The sequence below is a fragment of the Pinus tabuliformis genome, chromosome J (assembly GCF_031772625.1).
Source record: "Pinus tabuliformis cultivar Carrire ecotype Pingquan chromosome J, CPIR1, whole genome shotgun sequence".
Lineage (NCBI taxonomy): Eukaryota > Viridiplantae > Streptophyta > Pinopsida > Pinales > Pinaceae > Pinus > Pinus tabuliformis.
The window spans coordinates 1,509,466,054-1,509,481,823 of record NC_142295.1 but is presented as its reverse complement, the minus strand read 5'-3'; the positions used below and the strand labels follow the sequence as shown (position 1 = coordinate 1,509,481,823).

The following is a 15,770-nucleotide window of genomic DNA, read 5'->3' as shown; positions in this document are numbered from 1 at the left end:
TGACGTTTGTTTAGATATTAATAAAAGTGGATTTTTTGTTGTCGAAAGGTTTTCTTGAACTGCTCAAGGGCTTGGGCTAATAAGGGGATGTACCAGGAAGAGGGAGATTTCCATTGTGATAATTGGACTATGGGGAGATGTTTTTCCAGTAACCAGACACAAGAATACCTCCATGAGATTCCATAGCATAGTGTATATCTTAAAGATGCGCTTAGGAAGAGCGTTTGGAAAATGGATGCCAAGAATCATCCCAAAAGTGAGTACTTATTTCATCCTTGACTTCCTAGAAGCAATGCTATTGTATAAAAAGTTCTCCATTACAAGCCAAATTCTGGATATGTGATCCTCTTGGAAATATAGTTTTACAGATGCACTATTCATTAGAAATGTGGTTGTTTCATTTATTGGACCATATTTTCTTCCAATAGTCCTGACCTTCTTGTAGCCAACACCTCCAAAGGTTGGATTCTAGGATAGTGTTCAGAGTTTCTAGATCATGGAAGCCAAATACCCCTGATTTTTTGGAGATACATACTTTCTCCCAAGTAACCGGTTCCCATTTTTTTTGCTCTTTTTTCAGTTCTCCCCATAAGAATGTTCAATCAAGGACTCTGATTAGATGAAGGATGATTTTGGGAGCTATAATGGAGGAGAGAAGATACATGGGTAAGAAATTCAGGACAAATTTAAGAAAGATAGTTTTGTCAAATATGTTAATTGAGAAAAAGTTCCATATATACAGTTGGTTGGTAAACTTTGAACGAGGTTAGACCAAAATTTGGTACACATGGAATTGGGATCTAAATGGGTGCCTAGATAGGTAGTGGGTAAGGTGCTTTTCATGAAGCCCAATATATTACTGAGATGAGAATTAATAGCAAGGGGAGTATTCAAGAAGAAGGCCTCATAATATTGTGAATTTATGTGCATGCATAAGGTAGCTAGGAAATCATCCAAGAAATTTCAAAAGACCAATGCTTCTTAGATAGCTGGAATACCCATAAGCATTGTATCATCCAAAAAATTTTGGTGCGAAAATTTCTCATTAGAGTTGGAGAAGTTTAGAACATTGCTAGCACAAGTATTAACAACTTGTTTTAGGGCCCATCACAACCCTTCATCCCTAAGGTTGAAGATAAACAGGGAAATATGATTTCCTTGATGAATTCCTATAGGCATGTTAAAGGCCTTAGAAGGAGAGACATTAACTAATATGGAGAAAAAGGAAGAGGAGACAAGGGAAGTAATCCAGATGATAGAGGCTTCTGAGAAACCAACATGCTAAGGATTTTTGAAATGTAAGACTAGCTTAATTTATCAAAATCCGTAGATAAATTGAGGGTGATGAGCATACTTGTTTTTTTAAATGATGATGGGAATGAACCAACTCTTGGCTCACTATTATCCCATCTAAAATTTGTCTTCATTCAACATATCGTATCTTCTTCGGAGAGATGAGTGATGGAAGAAGGAGTTTCAAATGATTGATAGTGACTTTAGAGATAATTTTGTAGATAGTGTTGTACAGGGAAATAGGACAAAAACCATAAGGGTCCTATAAATTGGATTTTTTTTGCAAAGGGTATGAAGAGTAGCATCCAGGGAAGGTAGGGAAAATGTTGTTTATCAACTTTCCTCAACAACTATCTAGACATTTTTTTTTATGAATGGCCAACATGCTTGATAAAAATAAGAGGAAAAGCCATCAAGCCCTAGTTCTTTTCTTTTAAGCATTTCAAAGTTGGGTGCTTCTACTTATATGGTGGTAGAATGAAGTAGAGCCTGATTTTGCTCCAAAATGACTAAAGTAGGGATGGAAAGGTGATTTTTCTAATTGCTTCAAGATTTAAGGGGAAAGAATCCAATAAGAGATGTTGGTAGCAAACAAACATATATCTGAAATTGTTAGGGAGGAGATTCTCTTTTTGCTTCTGTGATTATGCATGGAGCAATGCAAAATTTTATAATTTTTCTCACCTTCTTTGAGCCATCTTATGTGTGATTCTTGATGCGAGAGAATCTCATCATATTTTCTATGATCTTCGAGATGAGTGATGAGGGTTGTTTCCTCTACCACAATGTCTTTGGATCTATCATCCATGATGATTTATTGTTTGATTTCTTGGATGCATTCTTCAAGAGCTCGGTGATCATGTAAGATGTTCCCAAATTCATTCTTATTCCATATTTAGATACAACTTTCGAGATATTTGAGTTTTTGCTAAAAATACTTCCTCAGAGAGCTTGGATGTGAAGGATCATTTAGAATATAAATACTTAAAAAAATAGAGACCTTAGAAGCAACAATAAATAAGGAAAACATGAATTGTAATACTTTGTTCCAACACTCTCATGAAATAACAATATATTTTATATATTATTTTTTTATAAAACATTTTTTAAATTAACCCCTCTTAAATTAGTAAATTAAGTTTAACATGGATTTAAATTTTTTTATTTTATTTTATTCATATATATAAATATAATATACAACCCTCAATAACAAGAATAACATTTTATAAAAAAAAAAATCAACTCTACTTTACCTCATATAAAATTAAAGTAAATCATAAAATTAAATTAAATAAAAATAAATAATTAAATTTATATATAAGAAAGATGAACTTTAAAAAATTGGAAACCAATCAAAATCTAATTTTAATTAAAAAATAGTTAACATCATTTTTAGAGAAAGATAATACAAATTCTGCACAATATTACTAATAATGTCCCCATTTAAAATTCCAAAAAATATACTTCATTAAAAAATGAATAACCATTACTAAATATTGAATTTATTAATATATAAATTCATTATCATTTATTAATTTTATATATTAATATTTTTTAAAATTTATTAATATATAAATTCATTATCATTTATTTATTTTATATATCAATTTTTTTATATAAAAAAATTAAGCATTACCAAATTTGATCTCTATTATTATTTGACCAAACAGATTTATAATGGATCCTAACTGATCTTTTAGCATAGGATTATGTTTGTTGATTAGTTTGTTGCGACAACTTAGACAATGTGAGGTTGCTGTTGATAGTCAGTAAGTAGTTATCATAAACATAGACAGTTCAGCTATCATTTGGTTGACGACTTTCATGGAGTATGGAGTGACGTTGATTGTGTTGGCTTCCGTTAAAAAGTGAAGGTAGCAGGTCATGGAGATGGTTGATGGGTTCCTCCCCACTGTATGGTAATGGTGTCAGTAGGAAGCTTAAAACGTGAAGGTAAGTAGTTGGTTTTCTTATCTTTAAAGATAAAGACAAACTGACACCCCACGCTCTGTTGTTGTCCTCTTTACTGTGAATTTTTAAAGGCTTCTGAATACCACATACTGATGTATTTATATTTTTGCTGGGGTTTATTATGTGTGTTTTTCAAATAAGGTTTAATTTAGGATGGGTATATTTATATTATTATATTTTTTTACATTGTTTTTCGATTTCATTAAAAGATATTAATTATAATAAAATTATAATAAATAAAATACAAAATGAATAATATAACACTTACTAATTAAATTATGTAATTTATTTATTTATTTTATTATATAATTTTCCTATTTATTTTATTCTGTTTTATTAAGATTAAGTAATGATTAAATTTATATATTCAATTTTTATATATAAAAATCTAAAATGACAATTTTCTAAAAAATTAATATACTTAAAACATCTTTATATAAATATTTATATGTAAGTTACAATATTTATTTATATATGAGATAAAAAGAATTAATTACATATATAACTGATTTTAACACTATGTTAAGATAAAGAAATAATATTTATTTTAAATATTTAATTAATTATATATATGAAAAAAAATGTGTAGTATTTGATAAGGATGGTTTGTTGAAAGTAAGTAAAAGTATTCAAATTGTACGAGATTCAAAAGTTTTTATGGAGTAATTTAATGGAAGAGTTGCCTTAAGTGTCTATTTAAAATTGTGGCTAAGGAAAATCTTTTAGCTATAAGAGCAATATAATGATGTGCAATTTTTTCAGAATTGTGGTTAAGGAAAATCTTTTAGCTATAGGAGCAATATAATGATGTGCAATTTTTTCAGAATTGTGGTTAAGGAAAATCTTTTAGCTATAGGAGCAATATAATGATGTGCAATTTTTTCAGACATAGAGGGTAAATAATGTCTTGGGGGTATGTTATCCAAGAAACTTTGCTATTAGATCCCGGGTTAGTATCCATCTTAGAGGTGTCTAACAGTAATGTGCTATCTATTTTGTCCTTTAATATGTTTGATCCTATTCAAGTCTAATGGTAATGTGTTATCTATTTTGTCCTTTAATCTGTTTGATCCTATTCAAATAGAATTTAATTAAGCTTCAAGATATGTTTAAGATGTAAGATATATTTGAAATTTTGTTCTCAACTCAATTTTTAAGTTATCATATTTACTGCTATATCACTAAAAAAATATACTTTTTATTTCCTATAAAATATAATTTTAAGTTATCATATTTACTGCTATATCACTAAAAAAATGTATTTTTTACTTTTTATTTTTTATGAAATATATGTTGTTAAATAAAAGTAACTAGTGATAAATATCTCTATTGCTTATTAAATATTAAATTAAATTATAATAAATTTTTAAATTATGTAAAAATAAAAATAATAATAAATAAAAACATTTCCTATATCATTATTTTTCTTCTCCTGTATACAAAAACATATACCAATTTACCAAATATATGTTCTATGTTTATATTATGAATTGACCGTTAAATCATATATATTAAGTAAAACATATTTCACAAACCATGCTTCTTGGATACGATTGATTTTCTTCTTTCCTTCGCAACTTTGACTTTCAGGAAAAGAGACACATCTACTGCCGAGAATCTTGTCAGTTTAATGTGTGCTTATTAGTGAACAGAATATCATTAATTTTATGAAGGTCGTCGCGCCTTTTTATTGGGAAATGTGTGCGTATGGAAACGTACGAACTTAGTAACATTTATTTATTTATTTGAAAATGCGGTTCCTCCTACTGGTTTACAGGTGCAGAGTTACCGTCAATCACATCATTTTACAGTATACTTTCGAAGATAAACTGAAGAGCCCCCGATCCAATTCTTGTTATATATAGATGTGAGGAGCCTGTGGAGTACCTCATTCGTTGTGGGTGGCTAAGTTGCTAACAATGGCGAATTTGTGGTATTCTGAGCGCCTAATGCTGGAATTGCCGAGTTTTACATTAAATTTGCTGCTGCTATCCTAGTTACATTAGTGGTGTCATGGAGTTTCTTGTTCCAAGTGAGAAAGCGGAGGTTGCCACCGGGGCCGTTTCCTTTGCCGATCGTTGGAAACCTACACCTCCTGCTCGGACACCTTCCACACCAAGCCCTAGCAACTCTCTCTCTCAAATGCGGGCCTCTCATGTCTCTGCGCCTGGGGTCCTCTGCCCTCACCCTAGTCGTCTCCTCCGCAGATATGGCCAAGGAATTTCTCAAGAATAATGATCGCGTTTTCGCTGGCAGACCTCAATCCATGGCTGCTAAGTATCTGTCGTATAATTTCTCTAACGTGGGCTATGCTCCATATGGTGCTTACTGGAGACAAATGCGTAAGATCTGCGTTTTACAGTTGCTGAGCTCCAAACGCTTGGATTCCTTCCGCTTCATAAGAGAGGAGGAAGTGTGTTGTATGATTCGTTCTATTATTGAAGACAGTGAGGGCTCTCATGTTCCCGCAAGCATTAGCAAAGCTCTGTCAACACTTGCGACTTCTATTATCTGCAGGATGGCCTTCGGCAGAAAGTACTCGGATCAACAGTTAATTGAAAGCATCAAAGAAAGTTTTTTGTTAGCCGGTACTTTCAATATCGCAGATTATATACCATACTTGGCGTGGCTAGATTTGCAAGGTTTGGGACGGCGATTCAAGAAAATACACAAGACGGTAGACCATTTCTTCAACAATGTGATAGAGGAACACATTGCGCGGAATGACCCCAACGTCACACCTAATCTTGTCCACGTTTTGCTGGCAATCTGCGAAGATAATGATACGGAGTTCCAAATTAAACGAAAACATATTAAAGGCGTCATTGCCGTACGTTAAATGTTTTTTCACATTGAAACATTCAATAACAGTGACCTTTAAAATGTAAAGATTTATACATTGTTGGCAAATGATGTACATTGTATTTGCAGGATATGTTCGGCGCTGTTGAAATTATAATTTCAACTGCAGTGAACAGAACAGCAGCAGCTACTTTATTCATTTGTCGTGATCCGGCGCCCTATATTTTCTCCCTATCTTTTATGTCACCGCTTTTACCATTTTTTCACTCTTTAATTATATTTGAGTTCCCGAAGGATGAAGATCAGATACAACACTACATCATTACTTCTCAACAACCATATTAATGAGCAGAACGGCTGAAAGAGAAAAGAACCAGCCTCGAGCCGACGTAGCATTTATCAGTCATAGATTTCATCACCACCGACTCAAGAAATACAGCAAAAGATCAAATCTGTTAATCATGAGCAGCAGAGACTTCATCAGCAAGTTAAAGCGGTGAAGACCCTTTCCCGCACTATAAATAGAAACAGAAACATAAGTAGAAAATAGAGGAAATAGATTGAAAGTCCTTTTGTAACACACAGCAGTGTAGAACAAGAGAGTTTTTTTTGTATTGCACAGCAGTGCTGAAATTTTCTGAGATAGTTGTTTTGTGGAACTGAAGCGTTCCTGTTGTAATCCCTCTGTCAAGAGGAAGATGCTCTTTAGCATAATATTTTGTGAAGATCCCTCTACGTGAGGAAGACTTATTGTATCAGTTAGTTTATCGTTCATAAATAGAAGTTTCTTTTTGCCTGTTGCTGTTACACCGTAACTCAAAAAATACTTGACGTCAAAAGTTACGTTGCTGCAACACCAAAAATTCCCAACAGTTAATGTTAAAAACTGTTTGTCTCATGATGATGATGATGATGATGAGTTGGCTGAAACACATCCCCAAACAGTAGCGCCAACAACAGAACAGCAAAAGACACCCTTGAGGAGAAATGAGAGTGCTTCTCCAAGCACACCACAAGGAGGAAATTCAAGTGCATCTACAAGCACTTGCACACCGAATGAAAGAGGTAAGAAATTCAGAAATTTAAGTGATATTTATGATGAAGGAATGAATTCTCTGTTTTCTTTGTATTGTCATGTTGATGACCCTGTTCATTTCGAAGATGCAATTAAAGATAAGAAATGGATAGAAGCTATGGATGAGGAGATGAATGCCATAGAAAGAAATAAGACATGGGATTTAGTTGATCTACCAAAAGGTAAAGAAGTCATTGGAGTTAAATGGGTCTACAAGACCAAGAGTAATGCTGAAGGCAAGATATAAAGGCACAAGGCAAGACTTGTTGTCAAGGGATACAAGCAGCAGTATGGAAGAGATTATGAGGAGACTTTCGCACCGGTTGCAAGAATGGAAACAGTAAGAGCAGTGCTGTCCATAGCAGCACAAAACAAATGGAAAGTTTACCAAGTGGACGTGAAGTCAACATTCTTGAATGGAGTATTAATGGAAGAGGTTTACATCGAGCAACCTCTAGGCTATGAGAAGAAAGGCCAAGAGCACAAAGTCTGCAGATTGAAGAAAGCTCTTTATGGGCTGAAGCAAGCACCAAGAGCATGGTACAGTAGGATAGATTCCTATCTACTGGAGAATGGATTTGAGAAGTGTGAGGGAGAACCCACTGTTTACATCAAAGAAAAAGACTGTAAAATTTTAATTGTTGTGTTATATGTTGATGATGTGATTTTTACAGGTAATGATGACTACCTCATTGAAAATTTCAAATCAGTCATGAAAGAAGAATTTGAGATGACTGACATGGGTTTGCTGAGATACTTCTTAGGAATAGAAGTAAATGAAAATGAAAATGGAATTTTTATTTCACAGGCAAAATATGTAAATGAAGTGTTGAGCAGATTTAACATGCAAGACAGCAATGCAGCAATCACTCCCACAGTGATGGGATTAAAACTCAGCAAAGAGGACAGCAGAAAAGATTTTGACCCTAGTGTGTACAAGAGCATAGTTGGCAGCCTCATGTATTTGACTGCAACTAGGCCAGACATAATGTATGCTGTTAGTTTAATTTCCAGATTCATGGAGAAGCCAAAAGAAACACATTGGCAGGCAGCAAAGAAAATTATGAGGTATGTTAAAGATACAAAAAAGTATGGCATATTTTATACTGTTTCAGAATATTCAGATTTAGTTGGATACACAGATAGTGATTGGGCTGGAAGTGTAGATGACCGGAAAAGCACATCTGGTTACATTTTTCACATAGGTTCAGGACCCATTTCATGGGCTTCCAAGAAACAGCCAATTGTGGCATTGTCTACAGCAGAAGCAGAGTATGTGGCAGCTACAGCAGCAGCATGTCAAGCGGTTTGGATGAGGAGAATGTTGAGAAGTCTATGCCAGGAGCAGGCAACAACAACAGTTATTTTTTGTGACAATAGCTCAGCTATTGCATTATCCAAGAACTCTGTATTCCACAAGAGAACGAAACACATAGACACAAAGTTTCACTACATCAGAGAATTGGTGAACAATGGAGAAATCATTTTAAAACATTGCAGGACTAGGAACAGGTTGCAGATATTCTGACAAAGTAATTGGATCAGAAAAGTTTTGAGTTTTTAAGGAAACTTCTGGGTATGACTGATAACCCTGCAGTTGAAATTAAAGGGGAGTGTTGAAATTATAATTTCAACTGCAGTGAACAGAACAGCAGCAGCTACTTTATTCATTTGTCGTGATCCGGCGCCCCACATTTTCTCCCAATCTTTTATGTCACCGCCTTTACCATCTTTTCACTCTTTAATTATTTTTGAGTTCCCGAAGGATGAAGATCAGATACAGCACTACATCATTACTTCTCAACAATCATATTAATGAGCAGAACGGCTGAAAGAGAAAAGAACCAGCCTCGAGCCGACGTAGCATTTATTAGTCATAGATTTCATCACCACCGACTCAAGAAATACAGCAAAAGATCAAATCTGTTAATCATGAGTAGTAGAGACTTCATCAGCAAGTTAAAGCGGTGAAGACCCTTTCCCGCACTATAAATAGAAACAGAAACAGAAGTAGAAAATAGAGGAAATAGATTGAAAGTCCTTTTGTAACACACAGCAGTGTAGAACAAGAGAGTTTTTTTTGTATTGCACAGCAGTGCTGAAATTTTTTGAGATAGTTGTTTTGTGGAACTGAAGCGTTCCTGTTGTAATCCCTCTGTCAAGAGGAAGATGCTCTTTAGCATAATATTTTGTGAAGATCCCTCTACGTGAGGAAGACTTATTTTATCAGTTAGTTTATCGTTCATAAATAGAAGTTTCTTTTTGCCTGTTGCTGTTACACCGTAACTCAAAAAATACTTGACGTCAAAAGTTACGTTGCTGCAACACCAAAAATTTACGTTGCTGCAACACCACGAACAGCAACTGAAAAAATTTACGTTGCTGCAACACCACGAACAGCGTTGCTGCAACACAAGTTACAACAACTGAAAAAAAACTGTGTTGCTGCAACACCGTTTCCAGAGAACGAATTTTTCTGTTTTTCTGAGTTAAAAACAGAGTATTTTTCTGTGTCCAAAACAGAGTATTATTTTGATCAATTTTTGATCCTGAGGCAAAGTAGAGTATTATTTTATGCTCTGTTCTTTTGTTTTTGAATTATCAGAAAACAGAGTATTACTCTCTGTTCATATTTTTGTTGTTTCAGAATTTATCAGAAAATTCTCAACAGTGGAAACAGAGGATTTTTCCACTGTATTTTGTTTGGAATAACCAGAAATTCCCGACAGCCGCGGGAACGGACACGTCATCGATTGCGATAGAGTGGGAAATGTCCGAAGTGCTGAGAAACCCGCCAGTGCTGAAGAAGCTTCAGGAGGAGCTTGAACGCGTGGTTGGAATGGAGCGTATGGTACAAGAATCTGATCTGTCGTCTCTCGTTTATTTACAAGCTGTGGTCAAAGAAACGCTTAGGCTCCACCCACCGGGGCCTCTTGCTATTCCCCATTTATCTTTGGAGGATTGCAGTGTATCGGGCTATCAAATCCCTGGTGGCACTTGTGTTCTGCTGAACCTTTGGGCGATTGGGAGGAATCCAAAGTCGTGGGAGGATGCCGAAAGTTTCAAGCCAGAGAGGTTCATGGAAAAAACTGGGGCGGCAGAGGTGGATGTAAATGTCCAGAACTTTGAGTGGATTCCATTTGGAGCGGGAAGGATAGGATGCCCCGGACAGCAACTGGGAATGCTTGTTGTAGAGTTTGGGATGGCACAGTTGCTGCATTGTTTCAACTGGAGGCTCCCGGAGAAAATGGATGGGCAGGAGGAGTTGGATATGACTGAGAGGTTTAATGGACTGACACTACCCCGGGCGCATGAACTCGTGGCTGTTCCAACTCCTCGACTCTCCGTACTCTGATTTTATATTTCAATAAAATAGGTGAGACAGACAGACAAACATTCTATGTTTATCGTGTTTGTATAACGTTCATATCGCGCGGAAATAAGAGACCTTTCGAAGCCGGTATTTTACATATAATGGCCAAGCGCTGGGATAAGAATGTGGCTTGATTAATATCCGTTTATTGATTTTCAATTTTTAATTGTGGTACATAATATTATTAGGTTTATGTTTATATTTACAGATTAATATATTGGTCGTGACTACTAATATCAAACAATATATTTTAATTAGTTATGATTTTATTAAAGATGATAGTCTCAATGCTAAAAAAAAATACAACGTTGAAAATTTTGAGTCTCTACTACTGGTTTGGTTTCTTATGTGGTAAGACAATAACTTATACATGACCTTTGTTACATCTATTTCCTTTTTTAAATTAATATAAAATAACTACCTAATCTTAAAGAAAAAGAAAAAATTAAAAATTACCAAAATTTTTAAAAAATTACATAAATATTTTATATAAATTTCAAAATCATAAATTACGATTATACCAATTTAATTTAACAAATAATTTTTAAAAAATTACATAAATATTTTATATAAATTTCAAAATCATAAATTACGATTATACCAATTTAATTTAGCAAATAATTTCTTTAGATACGCAATTGAAAAAGTTACAAAATCTAGAGTTTTCAAATTACTAAAACTTCTAAAAAAAAAAAAATTACATAAATATTTTATATAAATTTCAAAATCATAGATTACGACTATGCCAATTTAATTTAAATTTCAAAATCATAAATTACGATTATACCAATTTAATTTAACAAATAATTTTTAAAAAATTACATAAATATTTTATATAAATTTCAAAATCATAAATTACGATTATACCAATTTAATTTAACAAATAATTTCTTTAGATATGCAATTGAAAAAGGTTACAAAATCTAGAGTTTTCAAATTACTAAAACTTCAAAAAAAAATTACATAAATATTTTATATAAATTTCAAAATCATAGATTACGACTATGCCAATTTAATTTAACAAATGATTTCTTTAGATATGCAATTGAGAAAGGTTACAAAAATCTAGAGTTTTCAACAACGTATTTAGTAATTTTTTAAAAAGAAAATTTTAAAAATAATAGAACTCCCGTTTTCATAACGTTATGCTATATGTTGTTTTTGAAACTAATTTTATTTTCTTTTTATTATATAAATAGAATATAATGTGTTTCAAATATCATTACCTTAAAAATTTAAGACATTTTAAAAGTTATATAATAATTAATTTTATATATGATGGAATTTTTTATATAATATAATTAGTCTATAGTATAAATAGTAATTATTAATTATTATTTGTAAATATTGTTTCTAAATTTTGTAATTTTTTAAATATGGTGATAAAAATTATCAGAAATTGACTCTTAATTTGTTTTAAGAATAGTTACTACAACAACCTTATAAATTAAATGAGTGGTAAATATATATAAGAATCAATTTATAGTAGGTATCAAGAAACTTATCTCATAATCTATTGTCACATTACCAAGATTTAAAAAATCATAAAAATTAACTAAATTGTAACTTTACATTAAATTATCATTATTTATAAAAAAAAATTAATATATGATTTAGGGTTTGGAAATTTTGTAGTTAGGGTTCTCCTCCATCTATCTCTAGTCCTAGTTTCCTTTATGCATTAGGTGGAAAAAGTGGCATCCCATTCTCCTCCTACAATATAGTCTCTAGTGATGCCAAGCCAAGTGGCATCACAAATGGAGATGGGGGAAAACAATCTTTCGACATCACTCTGAAACATCAATGCTCCTCCTTACAATTCCACAAATTTGTTGGCAAGTGCAACCTGACAAGCTAGGAGATTAGGCCATTGTTTTCCAAAAGAAACAAAATATCCTAAATTCAAGATCAAATCTTCCCTAATAGAGCACTACATCCAATTCATGCAAGATCATTCTTTAATTGGAAAAAAATTGGTCTTTTTTTCCATTAAACATGCTAGTCAATTTGATTCAAACAAATGGAAGCTTAAAGGATAAATAGATATGAAAATAGGGGCCAAAGGATTCTTCAATTGATCTTTACTAATCTTGAGAACTGAACATAGGTATTTGAAGGAGGTCCATATTTCTTGAATTTTATAGGACTTTACCTATGTTTTTGGATTGAATGCTTTTGTCCAAATAAATAAAGCTTTATGCATGCCCAATTTTGTATCAAACTATACTCTCTACCAAGGGAATTCTAGGTCACTTTGTCAAATCTTCAGAATTCACTAGATGAGGTGTATATATATATATATATATATATATATATATATATATATCTAATGCATGGATATGTGTCTAAACAAACATTTCTTAGCCTCTCATAGCCTCCATTAATCCTTGTTTCAGGTATGATCTTTGGCAACAACCACTAGACTATGAACACATCACCTTTTATTTTTAGCATTGCCATGAATATGGTAATCTCTTCAAATAATACACTCTTCGCATCACAACAATGCAACAATCTAAGGACCCACACAAATATTGAAAAGGTTTCACTCCATTCAATTCTAATTGTAAGTATATAAAGGCTTCAATTTCTTCTGAAACTAATCTTGGACTCCACTCCTTAAAAAAATTTGAATCCCTCACTCGCTAAACCTCTAACACATCTTTCATGTTACAAGTGTATTCTCAACTAGATCTAGCCTTGACTAGTATTAGGTCACACCAAGACGACTCAATAATTCCTACAATCTCCTCCATCCCTTCTAATCCCCACCAATCAATACCACCTACGAACATTAGGATCTTAATCACAGAGGTGTTCTCTCAAGATATTCCAACTGGAGGTGAGGGTATGGAACTAAATTATTTAGATATACAAGAAATGGCAACTGATTGCAAGAACAAGGATCTAGATCTTAAAGAGATTTTTCCTCAAAGAGAAGGCCAAGTTGCACTCATAACGAGCTCACTCCAACCATTCCCCAAAAAAATATTGGGGGCAATCTTCAAAACCTAAAATAATAACATAGACCCTTCAAAGAATATAGATGTATAGGCAGACATAACAAAAAGAATCTCTTTAAATAATTAGTTGAATTATTGGCCAATTAAGGCATAATTACTCTAATGACTAAGCCCTTTGTGTCAACTCTCCCTTCTTCTCAAGGAAAACCATCTCATGGAACATAAGAGGCATAGATTGATTAGGTAAGAAAATGCTTCTCAAGACACATATTCATTAAGATAAACATGATATAATCATTATGCAAGAAACAAAATTCTCTCACGAAATAGTCTCATCTATTATCTATAAATGTTAACAAGAATCCCAAAACTTGGCCATTGATGCAAATGGTCAAGCATGAGGTCTAGCTATATGTTGGCATCTTGAAGAGGTTTTGCTCACAAATTATTAGGAAAAGGAATTAATTTTAACAACTAAATTTAGAATTGTAGGCTCAGATCTAGAGAGATATATATCAATGTCTATGGATTTTACATCTTTGGTGAAACATAGAACTACGTTCGCTCTATATTGAGACTAGACCAGATGTTGAAATATCACCTGTCGATAATTAGGAGAGGATTTAATATCATAAATTCCATCTTTGAGAAAAAGGGAGGTATTTGAAGGCTCGATTAGTAGACAGTTCACTTCAAATATTCCATGCATGTCTTGAAACTAGTGGATATAGAGGCCATCAATAACACCTTCACTTAGAATAATTGATGTAAAGGAAAGCACCAGGTTTCCTCTAGAACAAAAAACTTAGCTATTTTTGAAAACATAATGGAAACTGATCTCTTTTTAGAAGCCTCCATCCTTCCTTATAGAGTCTCGGATCACTGGCCTATCTATCTAAGTATTCACATCAAAACTTGGCCTATGAATCAACCTTTTCATATTGATATGTTTTAGCTCTCGAACCTATCCCTCTTGGACAATGCCAAAACATGGTGGATAGAAGCTCCTTTATATCCAAGCTCTCCCATGAATTCTTATTAGAAAAGCCTCTAATATCTTGAAAGATGCATAAAAATATGGAATAAGAACAAATTTGGGAGCATGTTTCAAGCTCAGTGAGCTCTTGAAGAATGCATCCAAGAAATAAAACAGAAAATCATCCTGGACGGTATATCAAAATACCTTGTAGCAGAGGAAGAAACCCTCGTCACTCATCTCAAAGATCATATAAATCAAGAGGAGATTCTATGGCATTAGAGATTACAGATGAGATGGCTGAAAGAAGGCGAGAAAAATTCTAAATCTTTCGATTGCTCCATGCTTAATCATAAAAGTAGAAATAAAATCTCCTCCCTAAAAATTTCGGTAGGCATCAAGCTCTAATTCACATCCATATTGAATCTAAGCTTGTTTCATATTACTAACATCTCTTATTGGATTCTCCCCCCTCCATAGTTGAAACCGTTAGAAAAATCACCCATGCGTCCCTACTTTAGTCAATATGGAGAAAAATAGGGCTCTACTTCTGCCTACTATCATAGAAGTTGAAGCAACCACCTTTGGAATGCCTAAAAGAAAAGAACTAGGGCCTGATGGCTTTACCTCTAAAATACTATCAGGCATGTTAGTCATTCATAAAAGAGGATGTCTAGATAGGTCTTGAGGAACCTTGATCAACAAACGTTGTCCTACCTTCCCTCATTTCTACTCTTCTTACCCTTGTGCCATAAAAATCCAATTTATAGGAACCTAATGGTGTTTGTCCTATTTCCCTTTACAACACTATCTAAAAAATGATCTCTAAAGTTATTTCCAATTGTTTGAAACCCATTCTTCTATCACTCATCTCCTTGGAGAAAATAGGCTATGTTGAAGGAAGACAAATTTTGGATGGGATAATAGTGGCCCAAGAGTTGGTTCATTCCATTCATCATTAAGAAAAATAAAGTATGCTCATCGTGCTCAGTTTATCTAAGGATTTTGACATATTAAGCTAGTATTACATTTCATAAATCCTCCGAGTGTTTGGTTTCTTGGAAGCCTGGATCACCTAGATTCTTTCCCTTATCTCCTTTTCCTTCTTATCTATCTTAGTTAATGACTCTCCTTCTAAGGCCTTCAACCCTCCTAGAGGAATTCATCAAGGAAAGGGTTGGGATGGGCCCTAAAACAAGTTGTTACTATTGGTGCCATCAATGGTCTACACTTCTCCAACTCTAATATGAAATCCCCGCACTAGAAATTTGTGGATGCTCATGGATGTTCCAGTTATCTGAGAAGCATTTCCCTTTT

At 33.4% G+C, this 15,770-nt stretch overlaps 1 pseudogene; it reads left to right on the top strand.

The window, feature by feature from the left end:
- The first annotated feature begins 5,183 nt into the window (after positions 1-5,183).
- On the top strand, positions 5,184-10,496 carry LOC149233169 (cytochrome P450 71AU50 pseudogene; annotated as a pseudogene).
- Positions 10,497-15,770: the final 5,274 nt, after the last annotated feature.